We start from the raw sequence: 9556 nt of genomic DNA, 5'->3' as shown, positions 1-9556 counted from the left end.
GTTTCCCCAACAGCTGATTGGTGGTTCCAAAATGGCCGCGGGGTAAAGAAAATGGCCGCCTGCAGCGTTTTCGCACCGATTCCTCACTTACCGAGGCGGCGAAAATGGCAGCCGGATTGAGGATTTCCACTTAGCAGTGAGTTTTCCCCCCACAGGGTTTAATGCATTCCTATGGGGTTTTTTGCCCCAGATAGCAACGTTTCCGGATAGCAACGATTTATCCGGAATGGATTATTGTCGCTATGCGGGACACCACTGTACATTGCATGGTCTCCGTCTCCCTCTGGTGGCTAGTTCTGGTAAATACATCATGAAAATGAGGGGCCCCCATAGGGATACAAGCAGTTCAAACCCACAGGCAGAGGGAGGCTCACACAGGGGTGATCCCATAAGATCAGCCGGCAGAAGGGCCAAACGGGGCCAGATTCACACATGCTCCTGGAAATTGAACCATCGGGTAACTTTAAAACCTCAGAGGAACACCGGTGCCAGTTACACGGTGAACAAAGAGATCTCCTCACAGAGCCTCCCGCAGACTTAATGGTCTGGATCTTTCAAAAGCCTTTTGGTTTATAAAGGGTGGATATTCTTGGGCTTTACTAGTCACAATTCAAAATGCTAGGAAATGGCCCGAGATTGCTGCACAATATCGTACCTGTCTTGCCAGCAGGGAAAAGGATGCCAAATTTTACATAGCAAAAGATAGTTTGAATGTTGATGCATTTGCCATTTGGCCGTCTATTCTCCCAGCTTGGTGAGATGCTCCTGGAGCTCTTCACGATCCTTTTTGGTTTTCACCACCCGGAAAAAAAATCTGGCCTCCAGGACCTTGCGGCGACATTTCTCCACGCCGTGGGTGCCGACATGCACGACCACTGCTCCCTTGTCCCCAGCGCTCTTGGCCAGCTGATCAAGATGAGACGTGATGTCCCCGCACTGTTGCATCAGGCAGGCATTCTTGGGATAGAGTTTTGCATTTCTCGGTTGCAAAATAAATGTCCTCACTCTAATAAGTGCTTCTTCAGAGGCCCAGCCAGATCCTTTGAAGGCCCAAATTCCAGGAGAGGTTTGGATAAGGAAACATCTCCAGCTTAACATTCTTGGTTATGTTAATTTCCTGGAAAGGGCTAGTATGTGTTGGTGGAATGGAGTTAAGCAGGTGAGAGGAGGACTGAAAATCATTATAACAAGGGGTTGCCAAAAGGTTTGCTTCCTTCAGTTGTTTCTGTCTAGTTAGAACAAGGAAGGAAATCCACCCTGAGTGCTCACTGGAAGGACAGATCCTGAAGCTGAGGCTCCAAGACTTTGGCCATCTCATGAGAAGAGAAGACTCCCTGGAAAAGACCCTGATGTTGGGAAAGTGTGAAGACAAGAGGAGAAGGGGACGACAGAAACCCCATGGATCCCTGGAGCAAGGGGGCCAGGCGGAGGCCAGGAGATTTCCAGGCTCCCCACCCACCCTCCACTCCCTGGAGAGGGAGGCGGCCGCCCAAGGCCAAGGTTGTTATGGGGAGCCCAGTCGTCAGCAGCTTGGCTCCAGGTCCTTCCACCTACAAGCTAGAGGGTCAGGATCCGGCCTCAAGGGCTGCCCAGCTTCTCGGCCCCCTCTTCCTCATGCCTCCCCCCCCCCGCTCCTGGGCCTTCAGCCAGCAAGAGAGAGAAAGAGCACAGAGGATCCCAGAGCAGGAAGACATTGGGGGTGTGTGTGTCAGGTGGAGAGGGTCCGAGGCCACTGCCTTTGGCTATGGGGCAGGCCTTCCCCTGGGCCCACTCCCCTGGGGAAATCCAGAAGAGGAGATGCCCAAAAGGCAGGGGCCAGGTGGAGGCCAGGAGCTTTCCAGGCTTCCCCCCCCCCGGGCTACCCCCCACTCTCTCTCCACCACCACCACCCCGACCTTCAGGGCTGGAGAGGGAGGTCACTGCCTGAGGCAAGGACCCTCCCGGGAGGTGCTTTCACTTTTGGGCGAAGGAGCGCCTTCCATAGGAGACCTCAGGATCGGGACCTCTCCAGGAGAGGAGACGCCCAAAAGGCAGGGGAAGGATCCAGCCGAGGGAGGAGGAGGCTCTCCAGGGGGACGGAGGGCGCTCAGCCCCAGGCGGGGCCCTGGAGGGAAAGAGCCCCACTCCTCGGGGTTCCTCGGGGGGGTCACAGATGCTCCCCTCCAGCCAGAGTGGGGGAGGCGCTCCTTCGCGGCCGGATGGGGACCGTCTCCCTCCGAGGGTCCCACACACACATCCGGTTTGGCTCCAGGGGGATCTGGGGTAGCAAGGGGGGTGCGTCCTGGGTCCCTGGCTCTCCTCCTTCAGGGCTGTTCCTAGCAGGTTCTCCCCTGTAAAAAAAGGGGGGGTCTCTGGCTGGTGCTCTGGCCTTTCCTGGCCCTGGCTGGCAGGCCAGGAACCACAGAGCCTTCTCTCCAGCACCAGCCTGGATGAGGCACCTTGGCTGGCCTGCCCCCCCCCCGCAGTTTCTCTTTCCAGCCCCCCTCCCGCCTGAAGCCACCAGAACAAGCCTGTCCCCAGCTGCCCGACCCCTCTGTCTTGCCAGGGGAGGAGTACCAAAAGACACCCCCAAGCCCCCCCTTGGCCACGGGGGGGTGTGCTCAGCCTGGCTGCGGCCACAGCTTCTTCTGGGGACTGTTTCTAAAGCGAGGAGAGAGTTGGGGGTACAAGAGGTGGTGGTGGGAGCAGCAGCCCTCCAGAGGGATGGGTTCCCAGCTCTTTCCCCCCCCCCATGGGAACTTTTAAGGATGGGACAAAACACAAGCAGTTTTCCTCCCTTTTCAGTAAAATGTCCACGGCATGTTTAAAGGTTTCAAACCAATCAGTCACAAAATTCCACGAAATTTTCACCCACCCCCCTTAGCTCCTGGCTGCTTTTTCTCTCTGCTCTCCTGCTTTTGGTTTGTTTTCCTGTGCTTTCCCTTCCTCCTCTTTCTGTTCTTGTCCCTGATCCTCTTCCTGCCCCTGATCCTCCTCTCCCTGCTCCTGGTACCACTTTTGCCTCCTCCTTCTCCTACTGATGCCGACCTGGGCAGAGCCCTTGAGTGCCTGGAGCACACACACACCCCCGTGACCCTCCTCCAGGCCCAGGCCACGTAAGGTCAGAATGAGTTAGGGTGGACAGTTAGGAAAAGTTAGGACAGGGGAAGAGTTAAAGAGAAGAAGAACAGAGATATATAGAAGGATAGGTAGACAGGGAAGACAGGACTTAAAAGAGAACACTTGGAAATTTAATATACGAGAGAACTGAAAGAAGTGAAAGTCAAAAGAATTAAACAATCTGAATGTGTAACACTGTGATTAAAGTGAATCCAGAGCATGTTCAATGAATAAATACTTCAAGAATATCCATGAATTTCCTTATATGTTTCACCTGCCTCTCTTGGTCACCCACCCCAATTCACTCCTGGTTGCTTTTTCTCGTTTCTCCTGCTCTTTATCCTCTTCCTGATCATCCTTGCCTTGATCCTGACCCTTTTCCTGTTCCTTCCCCTTGTCCTTCTCCTCATCCCGCTCCTGGTCCTGCTTTTGGTCCCCCTAACCTTTCCTAATGGCGACCTGGGGACTGCCCATCTCAGCCTGGGAGGTGGTGCTGCCCCTCACACCACTGCCCTGTTTGCTGCCGGCAGGACCCCGCAGGGACCACCGGCGGATCCTACGCTCACTGGAAGTGTCCCTTGCCTTGGCCAGGACACTCCTACTGTTCGCCGCCATGGCTGGGCTGGGGCCGTGTGCCGTGGCCCTTTCGGCGACCATGGTAACTGGCGCCTGGGTGACCATTGGTGCCACCCTCGGACCTGATGAGCCATTGCCACGCCCATTGGTCCACAGGCTCCACCAGAGGAACGGCCTCCTGGAAAGCCAGCCTCCGGTCCTCCTGCCGATGAGGACCTGCCCGATTTGTGGGCACCGGGGGCCCTTTTTCCAACATCTCCATCTCTGGTAAGTAAGGGCACTCTGCACATGCTCAGGAGAGGAGGAGCATGTGCGTCCTGCTCCTGCCCATGCTCCTGCTCCTCTTCCATCTCCTCTCCCTGCTCCTGGCCCTCTCTTGCCTCCTGTTCCTCCTCCTCCTCTTTCGGGTGGCGACTTGAGGACAGCCCTTCACCACCATGCCAGGCTGGCAGGTGGTGGCGCCCCCCACACCACTGCCTTACTCAGTGGCAGGACCGATCTGCAGGGGCCACCGGCTCCTGGCGCGGCAGATCCTGGTCCCGGTGGGAGCGTCCCTTGCCTTGGCTGGGTCACTCCTGCTCTCTGCCACGGTGGCCGGGCTGGGGCCATGGAGTGTGGCCCGATCGGTGGCCGTGGCTGCTGGTGCCTGGGTGAGCATCGGTCCCACCCTCGGTCACGATGAGCCACCGCCGTGCCCATTGGTCCACAGGCTCCACCAGAGGAACGGCCTCCTGGAAAGCCAGCCTCCGGTCCTCCTGCCGATGAGGACCTGCCCGATTTGTGGGCACCGGGGGCCCTTTTTCCAACATCTCCATCTCTGGTAAGTAAGGGCGCTCTGCACATGCTCAGGAGAGGAGGAGCATGTGCGTCCTGCTCCTGCCCATGCTCCTGCTCCTCTTCCATCTCCTCTCCCTGTTCCTGGCCCTCTCTTGCCTCCTGTTCCTCCTCCTCCTCTTTTGGGTGGCGACTTGGGGACAGCCCTTCACCACAATGCCAGGCTGGCAGGTGGCGGCGCACCCACAACAAAACTGCTTTACTCAGTGGCAGGACTGCACTGCAGGGGCCACAGGCTCCTGGCACGGCGGATCCTGGTCCCAGTGGGAATGTCCCTTGCCTTGGCTGGGTCACTCCTGCTCTCTGCCATGGTGGCCGGGCTGGGGCCATGGAGCGTGGCCCTATCGGTGGCCGTGGCTGCTGGTGCCAGGGTGGCGATTGGTGCGGCCCTCGAGCCCAGTGAACCCTCGCCACGCCCATTGGGCCTCTGGCCCCACCTGTGGAACCAACTTCTGTAATGCCAGCCACAGGTCCACCATCTACCCCATCTGTGGGCACCGGGAGCCCTTCTGCCACCACCTTCTTATCTGGTAAGTAAGGGCGCTCTGCACATGCTCAGAAGAGGAGGAGGGGACGGCAGGCACTCAGTCCCACCGCCTGCTGCTCTAAAGCCTGCCCCCCACACAGTGCCCCTCTTGCCCGAGGGCCCCCTCCTTTCAGGAAGCATATCCAGCCTGGATCCCCCGCCTCTTCCCTTCCCTCTTTCCCAAGTGGAAACCTCCCCAAGGGGGTGGGTGGAGGGTGCTGGCTTGGGGGGGCAGTCCTCTGGCCATGGGTGCCCCCCTCCCAGACTCTCTCTGGGCTTTGACCCCCCCAACCTTTCTGCTCACCCAAGGGCCCCCTTAGGGAGGCAAGAGGTCCAAATCCACAGAAGGAGGGAGGCTCACACAGGGCTGGCCAAAGAGTCAGAGTAGGAGGCTGGGGGGGCACCAATTCCTCTGACCCCATGCACCCGCTCGGCTCTCCAGGGCCCTAGTGGTGCTGGGGAGGCCGGGCGGAGGCTCTGGACGGGAGCCGAGCGCCTTTTCCAGGACGTTCAGGGGACCCCCCCCACCTTCCTCTCCTCCCCTGGGGCAGCCCATCCTTCTTCTGCAGCCTTAAGTGGTGGTGGGGCTTTGAAGGGGAGAAGAAGCCCCCCCACCCAAGGGGCGCTACTTTGGGGGTTCATTCCTTTTCCAAGGCTTCCTGGGCTGGAAGCATCAGGGATGAGGGGTGGGTGGGAACAGGGGGCTCTGGGGGGGGACGATGGGACCCTCCGGCTTTATTTGCCCTCTGGCTCACTGAGGGTCTTGTTTTCTCCCACAGGTTGCAGCATCGCCTGGAGGAGTCTCTTCATTCCCTTGGGTCCCCTGCCCTGATCCCTCCTGCCCCTCTCTTTCCTCCTCCTGCCCCTCCGGCCCGGTCTGTTCTCCCCGTGCCCTTCAGGCCCTGATCCCTCCTGCCCCAGCCTTTTTTGCCCCAATCCCTCCTGCCCCCGTCTCTCAGGCCCCGATCCCTCCTGCCCCTGCCTCCGTGCCCCTCCTCCACAGCCAGGTCAGGTAAGGGCAGCCGGTGGGTCGCCTTGGAGGCCAGCAGCCGGGGTGGAGGGGCAGCGCGGGGGTGGGGGGATGCCCCCTAGGAGCTCTCCGGGAAGGAAGAGGGCGGCCGTGTCATGCCAATGTTGGCCCCTGGTGGCCAGGCAGTCAGTGGCGGAGGACGATGGGCCTCGTAGTCTAGCTGCCAGTGCCCCTGCAGGGTAGAATTTCTGTGGGGGACCCCCGAGAACTCCCTTGGCCAAGCGGAGGAGGTCCTGAAGGAATCGACTCAGGGATATCTCTCCCCCACCCCATTTCTCCCCATTTCTGCAGGGAGAAAGCGGCACCATGCAAGAGAAAGGCCAGTGGGCGCCCGGTGGCACCGGCCTCTTTCAGCGTCTCCAACCAGGCTCCATTGGCTCCTCCAGGTACGGCCTTGGGCAGGGGTGGTCTCCCTCCGCCTGGGCCGTGGGGCAGGTGGAGGCAGTGGGTCTCCCGGTGGGTGCATCCTCGGGCCCTGCCTCGGTGGGTTCCCTGCCCAATCGGGATGGGTGCCCTGTAAGGCTCTGGGCTCCCGGCCCTGTCGTTCCAGAGGGGAGGGCTGTGGGGCGCCCTAGAGGCTTGGTCAGGGACCTTCCCTGCCTTTGGCCGTGCCATGGGCGAGGGTGGAGGGGGCACACATATTTGTCGGTGCCTGTGTAGGAATGGGCCAAGTGGGGGGGGCCCACCCTAGGCTGGCAGACCCCACACTCATCATGCCCCCTCATGATCCACGGTCTGAATCCTGGGAGCCTGGAAGGGGGGTGTTAGAAGGATCCCTTGGACCCAAACGATCGCCATAGGGTGGTCAGTTATCCAGTCAGTTTCCGCTGGTAGAACGTGGACTCTTCTTTCTCTGACAGCTGAAGAAATGGAGTGGAGCCCATCCACCAACGACGAGGAGGCTATGGATTGGGCTCCTTCCATCTATGATGAGGAGGAGCCCATGAATTGGAGCCCCTCGTAAATCAGGTGAGGAAGGAGAGGGGGTCGGAGCGCTCAACCCCGGTTGGGGGGGGCAGAGGCCCTTTCCACACACACCCGGCCTCCTGCTGGAGGAGAGAGCACCTCAGCCAGCCCAAACCTTTGCAGGATCGGAACCCCAATTTTGTAAGGGCTGGGAAAGCCAAACGCAGGTGGATGGCTGAGAAGGGGAGGCTCCCTGGGTGTCCCCTGCAATTTGTGTGGGGATTGAGGCTGCAAGGGGTGGGTTTCTGGTGGGCCAGACCTGGACACCCTATGGCCAGCCACCTTCTCCCCAGGCTCTGGGCTGCCTCTCCGGAGTGCCATCCCTCCAGAGGCAGAGCAGAGAAGGAGCTCCCCCAAGACCAGACCAGAAGGGAATGGGATTGAGGACAGGCCAGCTGCTGCCCATGCGGAAACCGGATTGGAGGACCGCTGCCTCCTTCACCAACAGGTGGAAGCAGCAGTAGCTGCCCGGAAGGGCTCCCTTCCTCTGGGGATGAGGATGCCTCAGCCATTGGCCTCTTTTCCCACCCAGGAAGAAGAGAGGTGACACTCCTTCCCAAAGCGGATCCCTCCTTCAAGAACCAAACACAGGTGAGCAGCTGAGGAGGAGCTTGGCTGGGACACTCCTACTCTTGGCCTTGGTGGCAGGGCTGGGGCCGTGCGGTGTGGTCCTCTCGGTGGTGGCCTCAGCCACCGATGAGCCCTCACCACCCCCAATGGTCTGCTGGCCCCACCTGCAGGACTGCCTCCGGCCACGCCAGCCTCTGGTCCTCCCGCTCATAAGGACCTGCCCCATCTGTGGGCACTGGGAGCCCTATTTCCATTGCCTTCTTATCTGGTAAGAAAGGGCACTCTGCACATGCTCAGGAGGAGGAGAAGAAGGAGAAGGAAGGCACCCAGTCCCACCCCCAGTGGAGGGGACTAAGGATCTCCCCGGAGAGGGCAAGTTAGGGACCGCTTGTACGGGAGAGCTCGGTCCCTTCCTCCAGGGACCCCTGGACTTCATAGCTGCCCCAGTCTTTCCAAGAAGCACCTCAGTTGGCCGCAGGACTGGAACCCAGGTTTTGTAAGGGCTGGGATAGCAAAACACAGGTGAGCAGCTGAGAAGGGGAGGCTACTTGCAATTTGTGGGGGGGGGGGGGAGTGAGGCTGCAAGGTGTGGGTTTCTGGTGTGCCCTGGACTGGTCGCCCTGCGGCCGGCCACCCTCAGCCCAGGGAGGGGGCTTGGGCTTCCTTCTGAACATGCCCTAAAACAAGCTGGACATGAAATTCTCTTTCAAAACACAGAAGTTCTGGACATCATCAGCAATCAAGGCACTATTTCTTGCCTGCAGACTAGTGTTGCTGCACAGAAACTGGCCACTTTAATAGTTACTGATGGACACTGGTCTGCCAGCAGGTAACACGTATAGTACACATCATCTCTTCCAGAGAAGCTTTGCAAAATTGGATAAAAGTGAATGAAAGTGTCATGGAAATCAGTGTAGAAGGAGCAATACAACAGAACATGGTGAACTGTCTCCCACACACCAGCCTCACAAGGACATAAGCACTCTTCCTAGGGAATGTTCTTGTATCTGTCTTCCAGCAGGACTGAAGGTAGTACGTTACACTTTGTTAATGTAAAAGCTTTTCTATATTTTGGAAGGGTAAGAATATTCAAATAGCTTGCAGGTAAAAATGCCTGACCATAATCTCTAAAGCCAGGATAGGCTGTAACTATAGTATTCTTTAGCTGGCCATATGAGCAGCAGGATTTATTAATATTAATGTTTTAATGATTGTGTTTAATATAGTATATTATTATAATATTGCCTATTTTAAATGGTTTTAATGTTTTTTTAAATTTTAATATTGTTGTATGCCACTCAGAGACCACTGATAATGGCACGGCTAAAAATCTTGTAAATAAATAAATAAATAAATAATTTTTCCTGGGTTTTGTTGTGCCCCCCCCCCGCCTTTATCATTTTTACTGTAGTTTCCTGTGCCTCCGTTGTTTATTTGATTGCATTATCTCTTAACTGCCCTGAAGAGTGTCTTGCACTAATGGTGTGGCATAAAAATAAAATTCAATAAATAAATAACTAAATAAAAACCCTGACTTCAGTAAGTCTTTTCAGCAAGGTTCCCCATGCAATGTTCTTGTCTCCCATTTGGTGAAAGATGAGAGATTATATCTAGAGTGAGACAGATTTACAGCTGATAGATGGTTAGAAAGGGCCTAAGTTGAGGCAGGAGTCCAAATCAAAGGATATTTGCCAGGTGGTGGTTGAAATTTCTCTCGAAGTCCTGAAGCCCTTCACCCCCCTCTGAATGTCATGGGTCCCATGGCTCTACTGGTCTAACTCTTTGGAGGTTTTTCCTGATATTCAGTCTCAATGTGGCCTCCTGTCCCTTGAGCCTTTTATAGTCTGTCCCATACCCTGGAAGGATGGAGAACTGATCCTGCCCCTCCTTCTGAAGGACAGCCTTTCAAGTATTTCAAAACAGCCATCTTGTCTCCCCTCAGCCTTCTTTTCTCC

At 57.1% G+C, this 9556-nt stretch overlaps 1 long non-coding RNA gene across 1 annotated transcript; it reads left to right on the top strand.

The window, feature by feature from the left end:
- The first annotated feature begins 5769 nt into the window (after positions 1-5769).
- Positions 5770-7035, top strand: LOC140701710 (uncharacterized). The gene is made up of 3 exons (XR_013538144.1): positions 5770-6047; positions 6357-6451; positions 6926-7035. It is a non-coding gene; the product is annotated as an uncharacterized LOC140701710 (long non-coding RNA).
- The last annotated feature ends 2521 nt before the right edge of the window (positions 7036-9556 follow it).

The sequence above is a fragment of the Pogona vitticeps genome, chromosome 7 (assembly GCF_051106095.1).
Source record: "Pogona vitticeps strain Pit_001003342236 chromosome 7, PviZW2.1, whole genome shotgun sequence".
Taxonomy (NCBI): Eukaryota; Metazoa; Chordata; class Lepidosauria; order Squamata; family Agamidae; genus Pogona; species Pogona vitticeps.
This window is presented reverse-complemented; position numbering and strand designations above follow the sequence as displayed.